At 44.9% G+C, this 16,981-nt stretch overlaps 1 protein-coding gene across 1 annotated transcript in view; it reads left to right on the forward strand.

Moving 5' to 3' along the window:
* PLXNC1 (plexin C1) overlaps positions 1-16,981 on the forward strand; it is a 155,525-nt gene that overhangs the window by 1,752 nt on the left and 136,792 nt on the right. The gene's annotated exons all lie outside the window — the stretch shown is intronic.

Below are 16,981 nucleotides of genomic sequence, written 5' to 3' on the forward strand. Positions count from 1 at the left end.
TTGTGGGTAAAAAGCCTCACCCTAGAGGGGAGGGCGAGAGAAAGTGTTGGGGGTGCCACAGGCAGTTTCTGGGCTCCAAATTGTCTGACTAGATGGCGGGGCTCAGGGGCACCACCCACCCAGGCAAATGGCAGAGTTTTTCACCACCAGCCCCCCACCTCCCCCAGGGTTCCCAGGACAGCCACAGCTTGACTCTTGAAACTGGCGTTTCTTTGACTGGGAAAGAAAGCCGCGGTTCAAGAGGGTCCAGTGGATAGGGATTATGGAGCCATTGTGCGCTTCTCCGAGGCTCTTTTCCTTCCAAGGCTGCTGGCACATCAACTCCACATATGGCTCCTGAGAGGGGAGCCTGCTGAGCGCCTCCTTTATAACTGGACAGAAATCAAAGAGCAGGAATTAACGGCTACAGGTGTTGCCATTGTTTTGGTATAAAATGCGTCAGAGAGCAAGGCGAGAAGTCTTCACTTGGAAAAACGTGCTGTGTTGATACATTTGTTGTGTAAGCATAGAGAGGACATTGGCGCTAAGGTCTATTGAGAAGTGTATGGAAAGACACTCCCACCCTCACCCAGGCAGAGCCCATCTTACCAAATATTAGCCTTATTACCCAGCAAGGAAAAAAAAAACAGGTTTTTTGCAAGGCCTCTTAGAATGGTCATTTGCTTCCTCCTCCTTGCCCACTACTTGTGTGCTGGGGCACACACATAATGTCTTCATTTGGTCACTGTTATAATTATTACATTATATACATTATGCAAATGTATATAATGCATACTTCCTACATGACTTCATCTGGCTATACAATTATAAGTTAATATTTAATATCTGTCTTCATGAGATCCTTATGAGTTCAAGTTCGGCAAAAATCACCATCTTTGACTTCTCTGTTGAAAGACTTGAAAGTACCCCCACATAGCACTTAGTGTGCAGCTTTAGGCATACTTGGTCTCTCGGGTCAATGTCGAGACAGCTCCGAGGCCCGCAGCAGGTGATAACAGTGGAAATCCAAGCTCCGCCATCTGACAGCTGTGTAGATGTGTGGGAGCCAAAACATTTCTCTTGACTGCCTCGCTCTACCCATTGAGTCCTGGAGGACTTAGTTCCCTTCCAAACCCAGCAGGCACCCTGAATGCACTCAGATTCCACGTTTTTGGCTCGATCAGGTGTTCCTACTTGCGCTGGGATGATGGGAAGGAAAAGTCAGAGAGCTGCTTATCCATCTTTGTGTGGGGCACTTCTGGGAGGTAGCTGCCCCCTTAGAAATCAAGCAAGGGGTAAACACATGCTGCCAAAAATCTGGAATTGGAAAAATAAATAATTAAACTAGGTCCCTCCACAGCATGTCTTGCTGCTGTTATTTATTGAAAACTCCCAGTGTGCTCAGAGCTGCAGTTTCTGAAAGACGGGGTCTCTACCCCCTGAGCTTGTCATCCAAATTAAATAATGTACTCCAGTTCAAACAATAGCTTGTCAGGGCTGCCCAGGTGGGAACTTGGAGTTTTGCCTTTTTTAAAAAAATATGGAAGTAAATTCCTTGCTGCTCGTATGTATTAAAAAGCCTTAATGGAATTGAATTTCAAGAGAGACTTTGAACGGGGAGGGGGGAAAGGCGGTAGTTTCGATGAAAAAGCTGACAATTTTATAACCTATTAAATAGGCAGATGAGATAGCTGAACAGATATTTGTTTGATGCCTGCTAGTGCAGGCAGTGCTCTGGCAGCGCCACTGAATCTGCCATCGAAAGGACAATAGCAGGTGGCAACCCCATTTAATGGGGTTATGAGATCAGTGTGCCCCTAGTTGTCGCTCAGAACAATGATGTCATTTGGGTTGCGTTTGTTCTGCATTTTATTTTCAGGTTTTCAGTGTGTTTTGGAAAAGCAACGCTGAATTACAAGGTACCTACGACAGCGGACGAAACTTGAAAAACCACTCTAGGGGGAGCCTCAGTCGATTCTAACAGTGGTTCCCCCAGAGCAGACGCAGCATTGTAGTAGTAATCCATAGGCAGCGAGGCACAAGCATAGACTGGCTTGCCTTCCCCTGCTCCCCCTGTGTGACTCTCTTCCTTTCCATCTTCAGTCAGCCGTGGGTAGGAAAGTGACGGGGATGACTGGGTTGTGTTTTCTCATGTCTAGGTTCTCTCCTGATCTCTTGTGAGCTGATTCTCTTGCCTTCAGCTTCTCTCGCTAAGGATTCATTCACGAGATGCTTGGGCAATGATTGCGTCCTCAGCCGTTCACACACTGGGCCATGATTTTTTTTTCTGTCTTGCCTCCAACTTTGAGTCCCCTTTCACAAGTATGGCAGGTTAGCTCCAGCCTGCAAATGTGCCCAGGCAGCCTGATTCTGTAGACCCTCTCTAATAATCCTAATCAGTATTTGTATGCAGTTCCTCATATATTACTTCTTTTGAGCCCCTCATCAACTCGAAGGTTGCTTCTCTGAGGAACTTTCCCATTTACCTGATGAGGAAGCTTGAGATCACTAAAGCAACTTGCTCAAGATAATACACGAAGTAAGCATCAGAGCCTCCAGCTTAAACCCAGGTCTTGCAATATCTACTTCTGTATTCATTCCACCACTCTAGTTCTTCTCAAACTTTGCCTTCAAATTCCCCTAATTAGAGGCAGCAACCAGCTTCCCCTAGGATACACCCCTTGAAGTGTTTTTAAAACTTGATGTGATTTTTTTTTTTCATTCTATTCCGTAACATATCTGTGTGCTTGGATCAACATAAAAATGAATGTTTTAAATTATGTACAAGTTAACTTCCTCTCATCTCTGAACTCCTGCCACCCTTGGCATACCAATACACTGATAGAAAAGTGTGTGTACCTGAGTTTTGAAGTCTGATTGGTCCAGATTATTTGGCTACTGTGGCTGGGTCCTGGGGTTGCTTGTGGTTTAAACATGGTGGCCTCTGTAGACACCAAGGGTAGTGTGTTTTCTTATTGTGTTGGCCAATGAAATGACTCTTCTATTTCATTCTATTCCTTGTAGGAAGACACACCCCCTTCCTCCACACTCACATAATTCCAAAGCCTGATATAAGTTATTTGTCATGCAGACAACCACAAAACCCTCACATGCTCTCCAACAGACAGTAACCCAAGACGCTTCTAGCTACTGTGTGCAGAAGTGATGTCCCAGGGCCACTCGGCAGTGCAGCCTTATTGACCTCAAAATCCACAGCCTTCCTGTGATGTTTATTTCCCCTTTAGTTTCTGTTATGATCGTGTCTGGCCACTTTGCAGTCTATAGACTAGGCGGTGAATTTTACCCCCATACTTACGTCTGATATTCAAGCAGGGATTTAAAAAGGCCAACACCCACTTAGAGGGAAAAAGCAGCCGTAGCTGCTACTGTTAGATGTTACTATGGCCAGGCTTTGAGCTCAGCACTTCACATGCCTTACATTTGGTTGGTTGTAATGCCCCATATGCAGCAAGGACCGTAGTTGTTGTTACGATTTTATGATGAGGCATTGAGACCTGGAGAGCTTTGGTTAATTTCCACACCTGGTAAATGACCGAGCATTGAGGACCTGAGCTTGTAACACGTAGCCGTGAACAGTTCAGCATCACAGACATTGGACTGTGGTGTCAATCTTGTCCTCCATGAGGAGGCTAGGCTCTTGCTGCTACTCAGAGGTCAGCTGTAAGCTGGACTTCAGTCCATTCAGTCTCTCAGTCGCGTCTGACTCTTCCAGGCTTCTCTGTCCATCACCAGCTCCCAGAGCTTGCTCAAACTCATGTCCATCGAGTCAGTGATGCCATCCAACCATCTCATCCTCTGCCGTCCCCCTCTCCTCCTGCCGTCAGTCTCTCCCGGCGTTAGGGTCTTTTCCAAGGGGTCAGTTCTTCACATCAGGTGGCCAAAGTGTTGAAGTTTCAGCCTCAGCATCAGTCTTGCCAATGAATACTCAGGACTGATTTCCTTTAGGATTGAGTGGTTTTCCTTTAGGATTGACTTAAGCTGGACTTAAGACAGTAGAACAGAGAATTCTTGAGTGTGAACTGGGTTTCTGGATCTGCATATTTGAGCACCTGAAATTCAGGCTTTGAGGAGGTTGGAGTTCCTCAATGGTCGGTTTCTAGGTAGCATTGGCACTCTTTGTATTCAGACTTATAACAACAACCTCAGAGAGACATATAGGACCTTTAAGGACTGCTCTAAGTATTTGGTTTTCAGACATAAGAGCTAGCTCATAAACTCAATCCCAAGATCTCAGCCTGTTAAATCTGGGTTATAGGAACTCTTGTCTTTATTAGCAGCCACAATTAAAATACAAGCCCCAGGAGGTCAGGAACCTTGTAACATTTTGCTCTCTGTTGAAGCCAGAGTACCTAGCATAGTAACTTAAGAAATATTTGTTAAATTAATAAATGAGAGGGGTTGGGGGCTCATGTTGGGGATGTCTTCTGTCCTTAGCAGCCACACTTTCTTGAGTCTGGCCACCTCATGCTCCCTTATGTATGCTGTGCTCTGTTGCTCAGTCGTGTCTGACTCTTTGCAACTCCTTGGGCTACCAGGTTCCTCTGTCCATGGAATTTTCCAGGCAAGAATACTGGAGTGAGTTGCCATTTCCTCCTCCAGGGGGGCTTCCCAGCCCAGGGATTGAACCCTCATCTGTTGCATCTCCTGCACTGGCAGGCGGATTCTTTCTCACAGAGCCCCCTGGGAAGCCCTCATGCCCCCTTAACTATTGTCTTTTTCTTGATGTCTAATGTGTTGGGGCCTCTTTCTTCTCTAGTCCGAGCCTCCCTGACATCCTCCACTCCTCTGGCTTTCCCCAGAAATTCCCATTCTTTGGGCTTGCCAGGCTTACGGTCTTGCCAACCTGAGCATTAACTTTGACCATAAAAACCCAGCCTGGTTGGCATTTTTTTGGTATAAGTTAATAATGGGCATGCTCACGCCTTCCAGAGACAAGAAGAGAGGGCTTTGTGCTGTTGGGCAGTGATCCACAAAGTGTAGTCTCTGGACCAGCAACAGCATCACCAGGGAACTTACTTGAAATGCAAATTCTTGGGCCCCCACATCAGATTTACTAAATCAGAATCTCAGAGTAGGGCGTGGGATGGGCAATCTGTGTTTTAACAATCTCTCCAGGTGATTCTACTCTACATTCAGGTTTTAGAACCACAGCTGCAAGGTATCACAGTTTCCCTAGCAGCTCAAACACCTGAGATAAGAACTTGTTCTCCGCCCCCGCCCCCCGTTTTCACTGCAGTTTTACTTCAGGTCATAGAAAGTAACCAACTCATCCCACTCCCCTTATATTTCTTATCCTCTTCTAGTTGCTCAACAGAAATACCTAAAAAAACTTCCTAAGTCTTCCTGTTTTTGAGTTTGGAGTCTGAGTCTTAAGAACCTGTAAGTCATAGTTTAGTTAGCTCCTTCACCCTTTCATGCAACAGTCTGTTTGCATTTCATTCCAGGATGTGGGCAGGGCAGGAGGAGATTTCTAGAGATTTCCAAGCTGCACGCCAGAATTCTAAGGGTCTACTATTTACAGCATCAATCTTGATACCAATTTCTATTATAATTAGGCACAGTTGGTTGCATGAAACCAAGATCTACATAAGTAAGCTCCAACAAGGAGATGGGGAATTTAGTGGGTAGGAACATGTGGGATTACATGGAAGCCTAGGAAGAGGAGAGGTGGTCTCCTGCACAGACTCTGGATCCAGGTAGACAGGGGCCATAGCTGCCATTTCCCAGTTGTGTGACCTTGGGCAAATTATTTAACCTTTCTGTGCTTGTTTGTTTACCTAGAAGTATTGATCGTTTTTGCTTCATAGGATTTTTGTCCGGATTAATGACTTCATATGTATAGGGTAAGAACACTACCTGACCTAGAGTAAACACCATGTATGTATCTTCTTCATCACTGTCGTGATTTTCAGTAGTAACAGGCTGCGGCTCTCTGATGCGGGGGGCAGTGGGCTTCCCAGGTGCCACGAACGGTAAAGAACCCACCTGCCAATGCAGGAGACATAAGAGACCCAGGTTCGACCCCTGGGTCAGGAAGATCCCCTGGAGAAGGGCATGGCAACTCCCTCCAGTATTTTTGCCTGGAGAATCCCAGGGACAGAGGAGCCTGGCAGGCTACAGCCCATGGGGTTGTACAGAGTCGGACACAACTGAGCAACTTAGCATGGTGTGGAGTGAGAGGAAGCTTCTGCAGTCAGAGCAGCGGAAAGATGCTCAGCAGCAGAAAGTGTGAAGGATCCTCATTCGAAGGTTTCATTGTCAGCCTGACAGGGTGGCGGCTTCCCTCAGTCCTGCTACCGAATGACCACCTCGGCTTCCTCGAGTATCTGTCCCTCTCCCTCTTCACCTGAATGTGCCTCAGTCTGACCTGATCCCCACTCTGCCTCCCAATAGCATTTAACCTTCTGCACCAGCTACCAACTGGCAACAGCTTTCTATAGTATTTAGTTCAAATGACCAGAAAATAGAATGGGGTCCAACCCATCCTTTGACTCCCCATTATGAGCCCAAGTTCAGGGTAGGGGTTTGTTGCCGTTGGGACAAGTACTGAGTCCTGGTTCAGTCAGAGGAAGGAAGACCATCATGTGATGGCCCCCAGTAGGTGGTGTAGGCAGGTTGCCTCGGAATGCAAAGGAGGGAGACCCACGCCATGGTTACCATGTTGACTACAGCGGCATGGAACCGTCTCTGCCTCCCTTCAGGCTTCTCCATGACCCACCTCTGCCTTCCCTGAGGTAGGCACCTACGAGGTGGCACCTAGCTGATGATCACTGAGGGCTGCTCTGAGAACCCCCACAGTTGCTGGGGGCAGTTTGTAGGCATCCTGAATCTAACCTGTTTGTGGTAGCAGGGGCATGGTGAAAAAAGTCACTGAGCTAAGTGTTAGTTGCTCAGTCGTGTCTGACTCTGTGACCCCATGAGGACTGTAGCCCACCAGGGATTCTCCAGGCAAAAATACTGGAGGGGATTGCATTTCCTTCTCCAGGGGATCTTCCTGACCCAGGGACCAAGCCCAGGTCTCCTGCATTGCAGGCAGATTCTTTACCATCTGAACCACTAGGGAGGCCTCTTAGAGGCATGGTAGTGGTTAAGACTTATCAGTTATGCTCATAGTTTTTGTTAGCATTTTCATCAAGATGGAAAATTAATACTAATTTATATACTGTCAGAAAACCAAAGAGAATTGTGATTTGTTTTACAGTTTCTATAGTTGATGAGTTTGACTGTCTGATCAATAGTTACACTTAGTGTCTCCTCAGAGGAGTCATAAAGAGGATTTGACCCCAGTAATCCCCACTCCACTACTCTGGCCAGTGCGTTTCTGCAGAAGTCAGCAAACTTTTTCTGTAAAGATTGTCAATATCGTAGGCTTTGCCTGCCACGTGCAGTCTCTGCTGCAATTGCTCGACTGCCAGTGAAGTGTGACTGCAGCCGTAGACAATGCATAAAGGAACACTCGTGGCGATGTTCCAATAAAACTTTATGGACACGGAAATTTGAATTTCATGTATAATTTTCACTTGTCATAAAATATTATTCTTTAGATTGTTTCAGCCATTTAAAAAATGTAGAAACTATTCTTGGCTTGGGAGGGAGGCGCATTGCAAAAAGCAGGCAGCTTACTCGGTTTGGTCCACAGCTGGTAGTTTACCCACCCCTGCTATAATGGAAAGGGTGAGAGCAGAACAAACCTTTGCACTGCCCTAAGACAGCGTATGAAATTTAGCAAAAAGGTGATGTGGAAACCCCAAGAAGGAGCATCAGACTCACGTGGGAGAACCGGGGAGGCTTTAGAGAGGTGATATTGGAGCTGTATCTTGAAGCCAAGTAGAAGAGGCAGAAAGGGAGTTCCAGAGAAGGCACAGCTTGTGCACAAGCGGGAAGTTGAATAAGCTTGTGAACCGCAGGTAGCTCACCCTCGCTGGGGAGTGTCCAGAAATGAGCACGCAGGGCCAGATGGCGAAGGGTTTAATGAGACTGGCCAAGATGACTGGATTTTATCCTGATGGTCAGTTGTTTTCAGGCTTTACAAAGCAGGTTCCTAAATCTTAAACCAGAAGCTCAGTGTGAGAAAAAGGCTAACAAATCATCTTTGACCTGCTGTTCTGGGTGAGGCCATTGCCAAGTACTGAGGCTCAGGGTGAAGCGGGGTGAGGTTGGGGGAGACTCCCAGAATCCTGCAACTCAGCCTCCCCCACCCCTTGCTGGTCCCTGCAGCATCTCAAAGGAACTTCTAGGACTCTACTGAGCTTCTAGTCCTCTTCTAGGACTCAACCACCCTGTTTAGGGAGGACTAAAGCAGGGCTCTAAGTAGATGTGAGCTGATTGTGTTTTAGTGCAATTGTTCAGAAGAATGAATGAGGTGAGACGAGAGGCAAAACTGTTGATTAGAAGGACAGTCACTAGTTCAATCAGATACTTCTTGAGTCTGTACTCTGTGTCAAGCACTGTGTGAAATATTTCTATCAGTGATGTATAGAGTAGACAATAAATAGGCAGAAAACAAAGAGCTTCTTTTTGCAGTAAAATGATAGCTAGCCCTTCTAAAGCATTCGCTTTGCACCAAGTATTGTTCTAAGTAAGCACTTTACCAATATTAACTCATTTAACCCTCACCCCAGCCTTGTGAGATGGGTAGTGTGACTTCCATTTTACAGATGAGGAAACTGAGGCCCAGGCTGAGACTGGAGCTACGAGAAGGAAAAAGCTGAGGATGTAATAGAGCCATGTTATTTGAGCTGGTGGGGAAAGTTCTTTTTAAGGAAGTTAGTCAACCCCAGGAAGATGAGAAAGGATAGTTGTAGGCGTCTCCCATGGGGAGTGGGGAGCAGAGTAAAGCTTCAAAAGGGGAAATGACTTAGTCATTTTGAAGCACAAAAGGCTAGTGTGGTTGGTTTAGGGAGGTGGAGGGGGGAGAGTGTTGGGGAAGAAAGCAGTAGCCGACCCTGTAGGCCTGGCAGGCTGTGGGAAGGAGGTTATATTTTTTTTTTCCTCAAAGCTTAGAAGAGCCTTTGAAGGGAAGTGAAATGACTGGATTTGAATTCCTAAATAATGGCTGCCCTGTGGGTCGTGGATGAGAGATTGGCCCCAGAAGAGGCAAGAGGCTCCTTTATTAGTCCAGGCGAGAGATGATGTCGCCTTGGTCTGGAGTGGTGGCCACAGTGGAAGTGCAGGGAGACAGATGGATCACGTGGGTTGCGGTAATCCAGCTGAGCCTGGTGGAGACCTGAACAGAGGTGGCAGTGTGGGCGGAGACAAGGGATCAAGTGAAATAGCTTTTCAAGATATTGAATTGAGAGGCATTGGTGACCAGTTAGTTTAATTGTCATAGCTTTTAGATATCTTTGAGACCTCCTTGCCAGAGAGGGCAACTAAACATTCAGCTGGCCATGAAGTGAGGCCCACTCTGTCAGCCTCTAATGGAGAGCCTGCCGTGTGCCAGGCTCTGTGCTGGGCTCAACATGGCGATGGTGCCAATGGGGAGTAGCCAGGGGTGTCTCATCGGTGCTTCCTAGGCATCGAGAATGCCACCTAAGGCACAGTGGGCCCTCAATAAATATTTGAACTGAAAAGGAGGTTTCATCTGGTGGAGAAGATGTGATTACAGCTTATAGAGGTAAGAGCTTCCAAGAGAAGCCCAGGCCCCTGGAGCTGTGTTTATAGGAAGAATGAAAGCCAGGTGGCCAAGAGGGAAGGGCATTTCTGTGCGACTCCCTCACCAGTGAGGCCTGACTCCTGGTCTTTCCCTCCAGCCTGGTCTTGGAAGCGTCCACTTGAGAAGCATGTCTTCTAACCCATCAACTGTTCCTAATTACTCTGCACTGACATCCTCCTGAGGCCCCTTTTCCATCAGTGATCAATTTCAGAAGTTGGATTCCAGGTGCTGGTCCTTGCTTCTCCGAGGCCTCCGCAGGCCTGGGACACCCAGAGCAGCCTCAGTCTCCTGGGCTTAGCAGCATCTCTGTGCCCCTCCATACGGGGGTCCTTGCCCCATGGAGCCCTTGTGCTGTGGACCTCTGGGGAAGCCTCATGGTTTTAAACACATGAAAAAAGAGAGAGCTGCAAAATGAACCAATTATATTGATCTACAGATATATCCAAATGTTTTTTTTTCCAATTTGAGATAGAGTAATATATCTTAACACATTAAATAGTGAGACCTAACAGCAGTAACTGCCATCATTTCCAAGCAGAGATAAGCACAAATGATATTTTGAGATACCTGCAATGACTATAAAATGATGTGAAAAGATCTGATTTCTTTTGATGACAAAGTCACAGGTTCAGTTAATATGACTGTGGCCTGCATTAATAATTAAAGGAAATACTAAATTTCAGTCAGAGTTCACAATACAGGATTCTTTTTTTTCTCATCCAGTTTCGTGAATTCCCTAAATTCTTTGCAGGAACCAGATGTCAGTGGAGCCCATACTCCAGACGCTCGTTCTATTACTATGTGTGTCAGAAAACCAATGGCAAAATGTTGCATTTTGTTTTAGAATTCATTTGATTGGCTTATTTTGACAGTAGGGGGTTTAATCCCATCTGTATTTTACAGGTCAAGCACTTGGCTAAGAGCCAAAAGCTTTATCAATGGCCTTGATGGAGCAGGTGGGTGGGTGGAGAAGCCTCAGAAAGGTTAAATGACTGCTTAGAGACAGCTCATAAGCAATAGAGCTTGAACTTAAACCCAAGTGTTTTTATTTTTTACCCTGAATCTCCTGCTCTTTCTTTCTACTTGTCCATGCTGCTACTATGTTATTTCTAAAGTTAGCCCAATGTTCATGAATTATGCTGTTCTAATCATGGGGCAAGAACAGTGCTATTATTCTTTGCTTTGGTTAGAGGATACCAAAATACCTAAATGTATTTTGTTTAGTTCTTAGAGCCTCATTTTAAGTACACCAAGTCTGTAGACTGTCTATAGACAGAGATAGCAAAAGACCCAGAAACTCTCTTCCAGCATCAATGAACTACGGATATGAATGTATTGGTGGGCCAAAAAGCTCATTCAGGTTTTTCATCTTACAAGAAAACTTAACGAACTTTTTGACCAACCCAATACATGAAAGCAGGTGATATGGGGTAGTTTGGTGGTGTTTCCCCAGGCAGAACCTAGGCCCAGTGCTTGCAGGGAACAAATTTTGCCTCAATAGAAGAACTTTTGTAACGATTAGACCTATTTAGCAATGTACCAGAGTTGCCTGGCTAGATATTGACTGAAAGCATTCAAACATTGATCCGTATATTTATTTATTCATTCAATAAATGTTTATTAACAACTTGATACATGCTAGATGCTGAGGTATATGCTGCATTTGGAGTGTAGAGTAAGATAAGCTATTGTAGAGCTTAGAGTCTACTGGGAGACAGACATTGAATTTAAAAATTTAAGCAATATAATTATTTTCAATAAAATGAATGGAATGTTAAAGTTCAAAATAACAACTGGCATAGGGATAGGACGATATATAGTCACATGACCATAAGGAGGTGACATTGAACTTGAAATCTGAAAGTTGTTTTTCAAAAAAACCAGCCTGCAAGAAGTGAAGAGAGGGGAACTAGAAGAAATAGCACGTGCAAAGGCCTTGAGGCAGAAAGATGGGGACATGTTAAAGTGTCTGAAGGAAGGACACTGCGGGGGGAGGGGGGGAAACTGAAGCAGAGTGAAGGAAAAGAGTGGTATGACAAGGGCTGAGTTTTAAGAAGTTAGCAGGGACCAGATCAGGTGGGACCTGGGGAGGCATTTGGATTTAATTCTAAATGTGATGGTAAGCCACTGAAGAATTTTAGGCAATGAAGTAACATAGCCTATTTTATATTTTAAAGGATCACTCTGACTACTGGATAGAGAATAAATTATAGGTTGAAACAGAGAGACCAGGAGGCTCTTGCAGTAGATCAGGAGGGAGATGATGGGTAGGGACCATGGAGATGGAGAAAAAGTGAAGTCGCTCAGTCTTGTCCAACTCTTTGCGACCCCGTGGACTGTAGAGTACCAGGCTCCTCCGTCCATGGGATTCTCCAGGCAAGAATACTGGAGTGGGTTGCAATTTAAGATAGACTTAAGATTGGGAGATTCAGCTGAGATTGTTCATGTGTTGGGTGTGGAGAGTGATGGAGGGGAGCTGAGGATGGATGGTGGTGCCATTCACCATGATGGAGGAGAGGAGGAGGGTTGGAAGGAAGAAGTGTCTGAATAACCATTTTGCAGCAACTCTGAAACCTTATGACAGAGTCCATTGGTTCTCAAAGAAGATGATGCCACTTATTTAGAGGGCATTTAGCAATTTGGGGAGGGAGCTTTTGCAGTAGTCAAAATGAGTGAGGGCAGTACTGGTATAACATGGGCAGGTGTCAAAAATCCTGCATCATGGAGGCCAGCCCCCACAGTGAAAAAATACCCCGTTTAGAATCCCAGTAGCTTCCTCATGGAAAACGTTGTTGGACTGTGTCTCTTCCAACTCTAAGAATCTAGGGAAATGCATTTGTTTACACTGTCAGCCATTCAGAAACTTTTGTGAATTGTTTGAGTCAGGTTGTCTTTTCATAGATAATTGACTGAAAGGATAGAGATTTAGATGGGGGTGGTGCACAAAACAGGAATAAAGAAGGATAAACCTGGGATAGTGAGACTTTGGCTGTAGGGCTGGAGCCGGCAGGCTCAGATGGTAAAGAACCTGCCTGCAATGCAGAACACCTGGGTTAAATCCCTAGGTCAGGAAGATCCATGGGAGAAGGGAATGGCAACCCAAACCAGTCCATGGGGTCGCAAGGAGTCGAATACGACTGAGCGACTAACACTACGAGGGCTGCAGGGCTGGAGGACTCTGGTTCTTAGAGAGAGTGAAGCAGGTGGATATGAAATATCCAAGTGTGTCCATACACTTCCCTTTCATTCCTCCTGCACACTTTGAACTTTTCCTTTGGATCCTTTGAGTTCAAAAGTAAATTCTTCCTTCAGATGACCAGTTCAGTCACTCAGTCATGTCCAACTCTCTGAGACCCCATGGACTGCAACACACCAGGATTCCCTGTCCATCACCAACTCCTGGAACTTGCTCAAACTCACATCCATCAAGTCGGTGATACTATCCAACCATCTCAGCCTCTGTCATCCCCTTCTCTTGCCGTCGATCTTTCCTAGCATCAGGGTCTTTTCCAATGAGTCACTTCTTCATATTAGGTGGTCAAAGTATTGGAGCTTCTGCATCAGTCCTTCCAATGAATATTCAGCACTGCTTTCCTTTAGGATCGACTGGTTTGATCTCCTTGCAGTCCAAGGGACTCTCAAGAGTCTTCTCCAACACCACAGTTCAAAAGCATCAATTCTTTGGTTCTCAGCTTACTTTATGGTCCAACTCTTACATCCATACATGTTCAGTTCAGTTCAGTCGCTCAGTCGTGTCCGACTCTGCGACCCCATGAATCGCAGCACGCCAGGCCTCCCTGTCCATCACCATCTCCTGGAGTTCACTCAGACTCACGTCCATCCAGTCAGTGATGCCATCCAGCCATCTCATCCTCTGTCATCTCCTTCTCCTCGTGCCCCCAATCCCTCCCAGCATCAAAGTCTTTTCCAATGAGTCAACTCTTCGCATGAGGTGGCCAAAGTACTGGAGCTTCAGCTTTAGCATCATTCCTTCCAAAGAAATCCCAGGCTTGATCTCCTTCAGAATGGACTGGTTGGATCTCCTTGCAGTTCAAGGGACTCTCAAGAGTCTTCTCCAACACCACAGTTCAAAAGCATCAATTCTTCGGCACTCATCCTTCTTCACAGTCCAACTCTCCCATCCATACATGACTACTAGAAAAACCATAGCCTTGACTAGACGGACCTTAGTCAGCAAAGTAATATCTCTGCTTTTGAATATGCTATCTATGTTGGTCATAACTTTTCTTCCAATGAGTAAGCATCTTTTAATTTCATGGCTGCAATCACCATCTGCAGTGATTTTGGAGCCCCAAAAAATAAAGTCTGACACTGTTTCCCCATCTATTTCCCATGGAGTGATGGGACCGGCTGCCACGATCTTCGTTTTCTGAATGTTGAGCTTTAAGCCAGCTCTTTCACTCTCCTTTTTCACTTTCATCAAGAGGCTTTTTAGTTCCTCTTCACTTTCTGCCATAAGGGTGGTGTCATCTGCATATCTGAGGTTATTGATATTTCTCCCGGCAATCTTGATTCCAGCTTGTGTTTCTTCCAGTCCAGCGTTTCTCATGATGTACTCTGGATATAAGTTAAATAAGCAGGGTGACAATATACAGCCTTGATGTACTCCTTTTCCTATTTTGAGCCAGTCTGTTGTTCCATGTCCAGTTCTAACTGTTGCTTCCTGGCCTGCATACGGGTTTCTCAAGAGGCAGGTTAGGTGGTCTGGTATTCCCATCTCTTTCAGAATTTTCCACAGTTTATTGTGATCCACACAGTCAAAGGCTTTGGCATAGTCAATAAAGCAGAAATAGATGTTTTTCTGGAACTATCTTGCTTTTTCCATGATCCAGCGGATGTTGGCAATTTGATTTCTTATTCCTCTGCCTTTTCTAAAACCAGCTTGAACATCAGGAAGTTCACAGTTCATGTATTGCTGAAGCCTGGCTTGGAGAATTTTGAGCATTACTTTACTAGCGTGTGAGATGAGTGCAATTGTTCGGTAGTTTGAGCACTCTTTGGCATTGCCTTTCTTTGGAATTGGAATGAAAACTGACCTTTTCCAGTCCTGTGGCCACTGCTGAGTTTTCCAAATTTGTTGGCATATTGAGTGCAGCACTTTCACAGCATCATCTTTCAGGATTTGAAATAGCTCAACTGGAATTCCATCACCTCCACTAGCTTTGTTCATAGTGATGCTTTCTAAGGCCCACTTGACTTCACATTCCAAGATGTCTGGTTCTAGATGAGTGATCACACCATCGTGATTATCCAGGTCGTGAAGATCCTTTTTGTACAGTTCTTCTGTGTATTCTTGCCATCTCTTCTTAATATCTTCTGCTTCTGTTAGGTCCATACCATTTCTGTCCTTTATTGAGCCCATCTTTGCATGAAATGTTCCCTTGATATCTCTAATTTTCTTGAAGAGATCTCTAGTCTTTCCCATTCTGTTGTTTTCCTCTATTTCTTTGCATTGATCGCTGAAGAAGGCTTTCTTATCTCTTCTTGCTATTCTTTGGAACTCTGCATTCAGATGCTTATATCTTTCCTTTTCTCCTTTGCTTTTGCCTCTCTTCTTTTCACAGCTGTTTGTAAGGCCTCCCCAGACAGCCATTTTGCTTTTTTGCATTTCTTTTCCATGGGGATGGTCTTGATCCCTGTCTCCTGTATAATGTCACGAACCTCATTCCATAGTTCATCAGGCACTCTATCTATCAGATCTAGGCCCTTAAATGTATTTCTCACTTTCACTGTGTAATCATAAGGGATTTGATTTAGGTCATACCTGAATGGTCTAGCGGTTTTCCCTGCTTGCTTCAATTTCAGTCTGAATTTGGTAATAAGGAGTTCATGATCTGAGCCACAGTCAGTTCCTGGTCTTGTTTTTATTGACTGTATAGAGCTTCTCCATCTTTTGCTGCAGAGAATATAATCAATCTGATTTCAGTATAGACCATCTGGTGATGTCCATGTGTGTAGAGTCTTCTCTTGTGTTGTTGGAAGAGGGTGTTTGCTGTGACCAGTGCATTATCTTGGCAAAACTCTGTTAGTCTTTGCCCTGCTTCATTCCATATTCCATGGCCAAATTTGCCTGTTACTCCAGGTGTTTCTTGACTTCCTACTTTGCATTCCCAGAAAAACCATAGCTTTGACTAGGTGGACCTTTGTTGGCAAAGTAATGTCTATGTTTTTTAATATGCTGTCTAGGTTTGTCATAGCTTTTCTTCCAGGGATCAAACGTCTTTTAATTTCATGGCTGCAGTCACCATCTTCAGTGATTTTGGAGCCCAAGAAAAAAAAGTCTCTCACTCTTTCCATTGTTTCCCCATCTATTTGTCATGAAGTGATGGGACCGGATGCCATGATCTTAGTTTTTGAATGTTGAGTTTTAAGCCAACTTTTTCACTCTCCTCTTTCACTTTCATCAAGAGGTTCTTAAGTTCCCTTCTCTTTCTGCCACAAGGGTGGCGTAATCTGCCTATCTGAGGTTACTGATATTTCTCCCTGCTATCTTGATTCCAGCTTGTGCTTCATCCAGCCCAGCATTTCTCATGATGTACTCTGCATATAAGTTAAATAAGCAGGGTGACAATATACAGCCTTGACGGACTACATTCTCAATTTGGAACCAGTCCGTGGTTCCATGTCTGGTTCTGTTGCTTCTTGACCTGCATACAGATTTCTCAGGAGGCCGGTCAGGTGGTCTGGTATTCCCATCTCTTTCAGAATTTTCCACAGTTTGTTGGGATCCACACAATCAAAGGCTTTGACATAGTCAATAAAACAGGAGTAGATGTTTTTCTGGAACTCTCTTGCTTTTTTGATGATCCAGAAGATGTTGGCAATTTGATTTCTGGTTCCTCTGCCTTTTCTAAATCCAGCTTGAATATCTGGAAGTTCTTGGTTCACATACTATTGAAGCCTCACATGGAGAATTTTGAGCATTGATTTGATAATGTGTGAGATGAGTGCAATTGTGCCATAGTTTGAACATTCTTTGGCATTGCCTTCTTAGGGATTGGAATGAAAACTAACCTTTTCCAGCCCTGTGGCCACTGCTGAGTTTTCCAAATTTGCTGGCATATTGAGTACAGCATTTTAACAGCATCATCTTTTAGGGTCTTAAATAGCTCAGCTGCAATTCTATCACCTCCACTAGCTCTCTAAAGAGCCTCTTGATGAAGGTGAAAGAGGAGAGTGAAAAAGCTGGCTTAAAACTGACTATTACTATCTAACATGGGTAAATAGTTCTTTCCATTCTCTAACTTGGTGAACATAGTTTTCCAATTGTTTTCACACATGTGATTTCGTTTGGGCTTCACAACA

This window comes from Capra hircus, chromosome 5 (genome assembly GCF_001704415.2).
Source record: "Capra hircus breed San Clemente chromosome 5, ASM170441v1, whole genome shotgun sequence".
NCBI classification, from domain to species: domain Eukaryota; kingdom Metazoa; phylum Chordata; class Mammalia; order Artiodactyla; family Bovidae; genus Capra; species Capra hircus.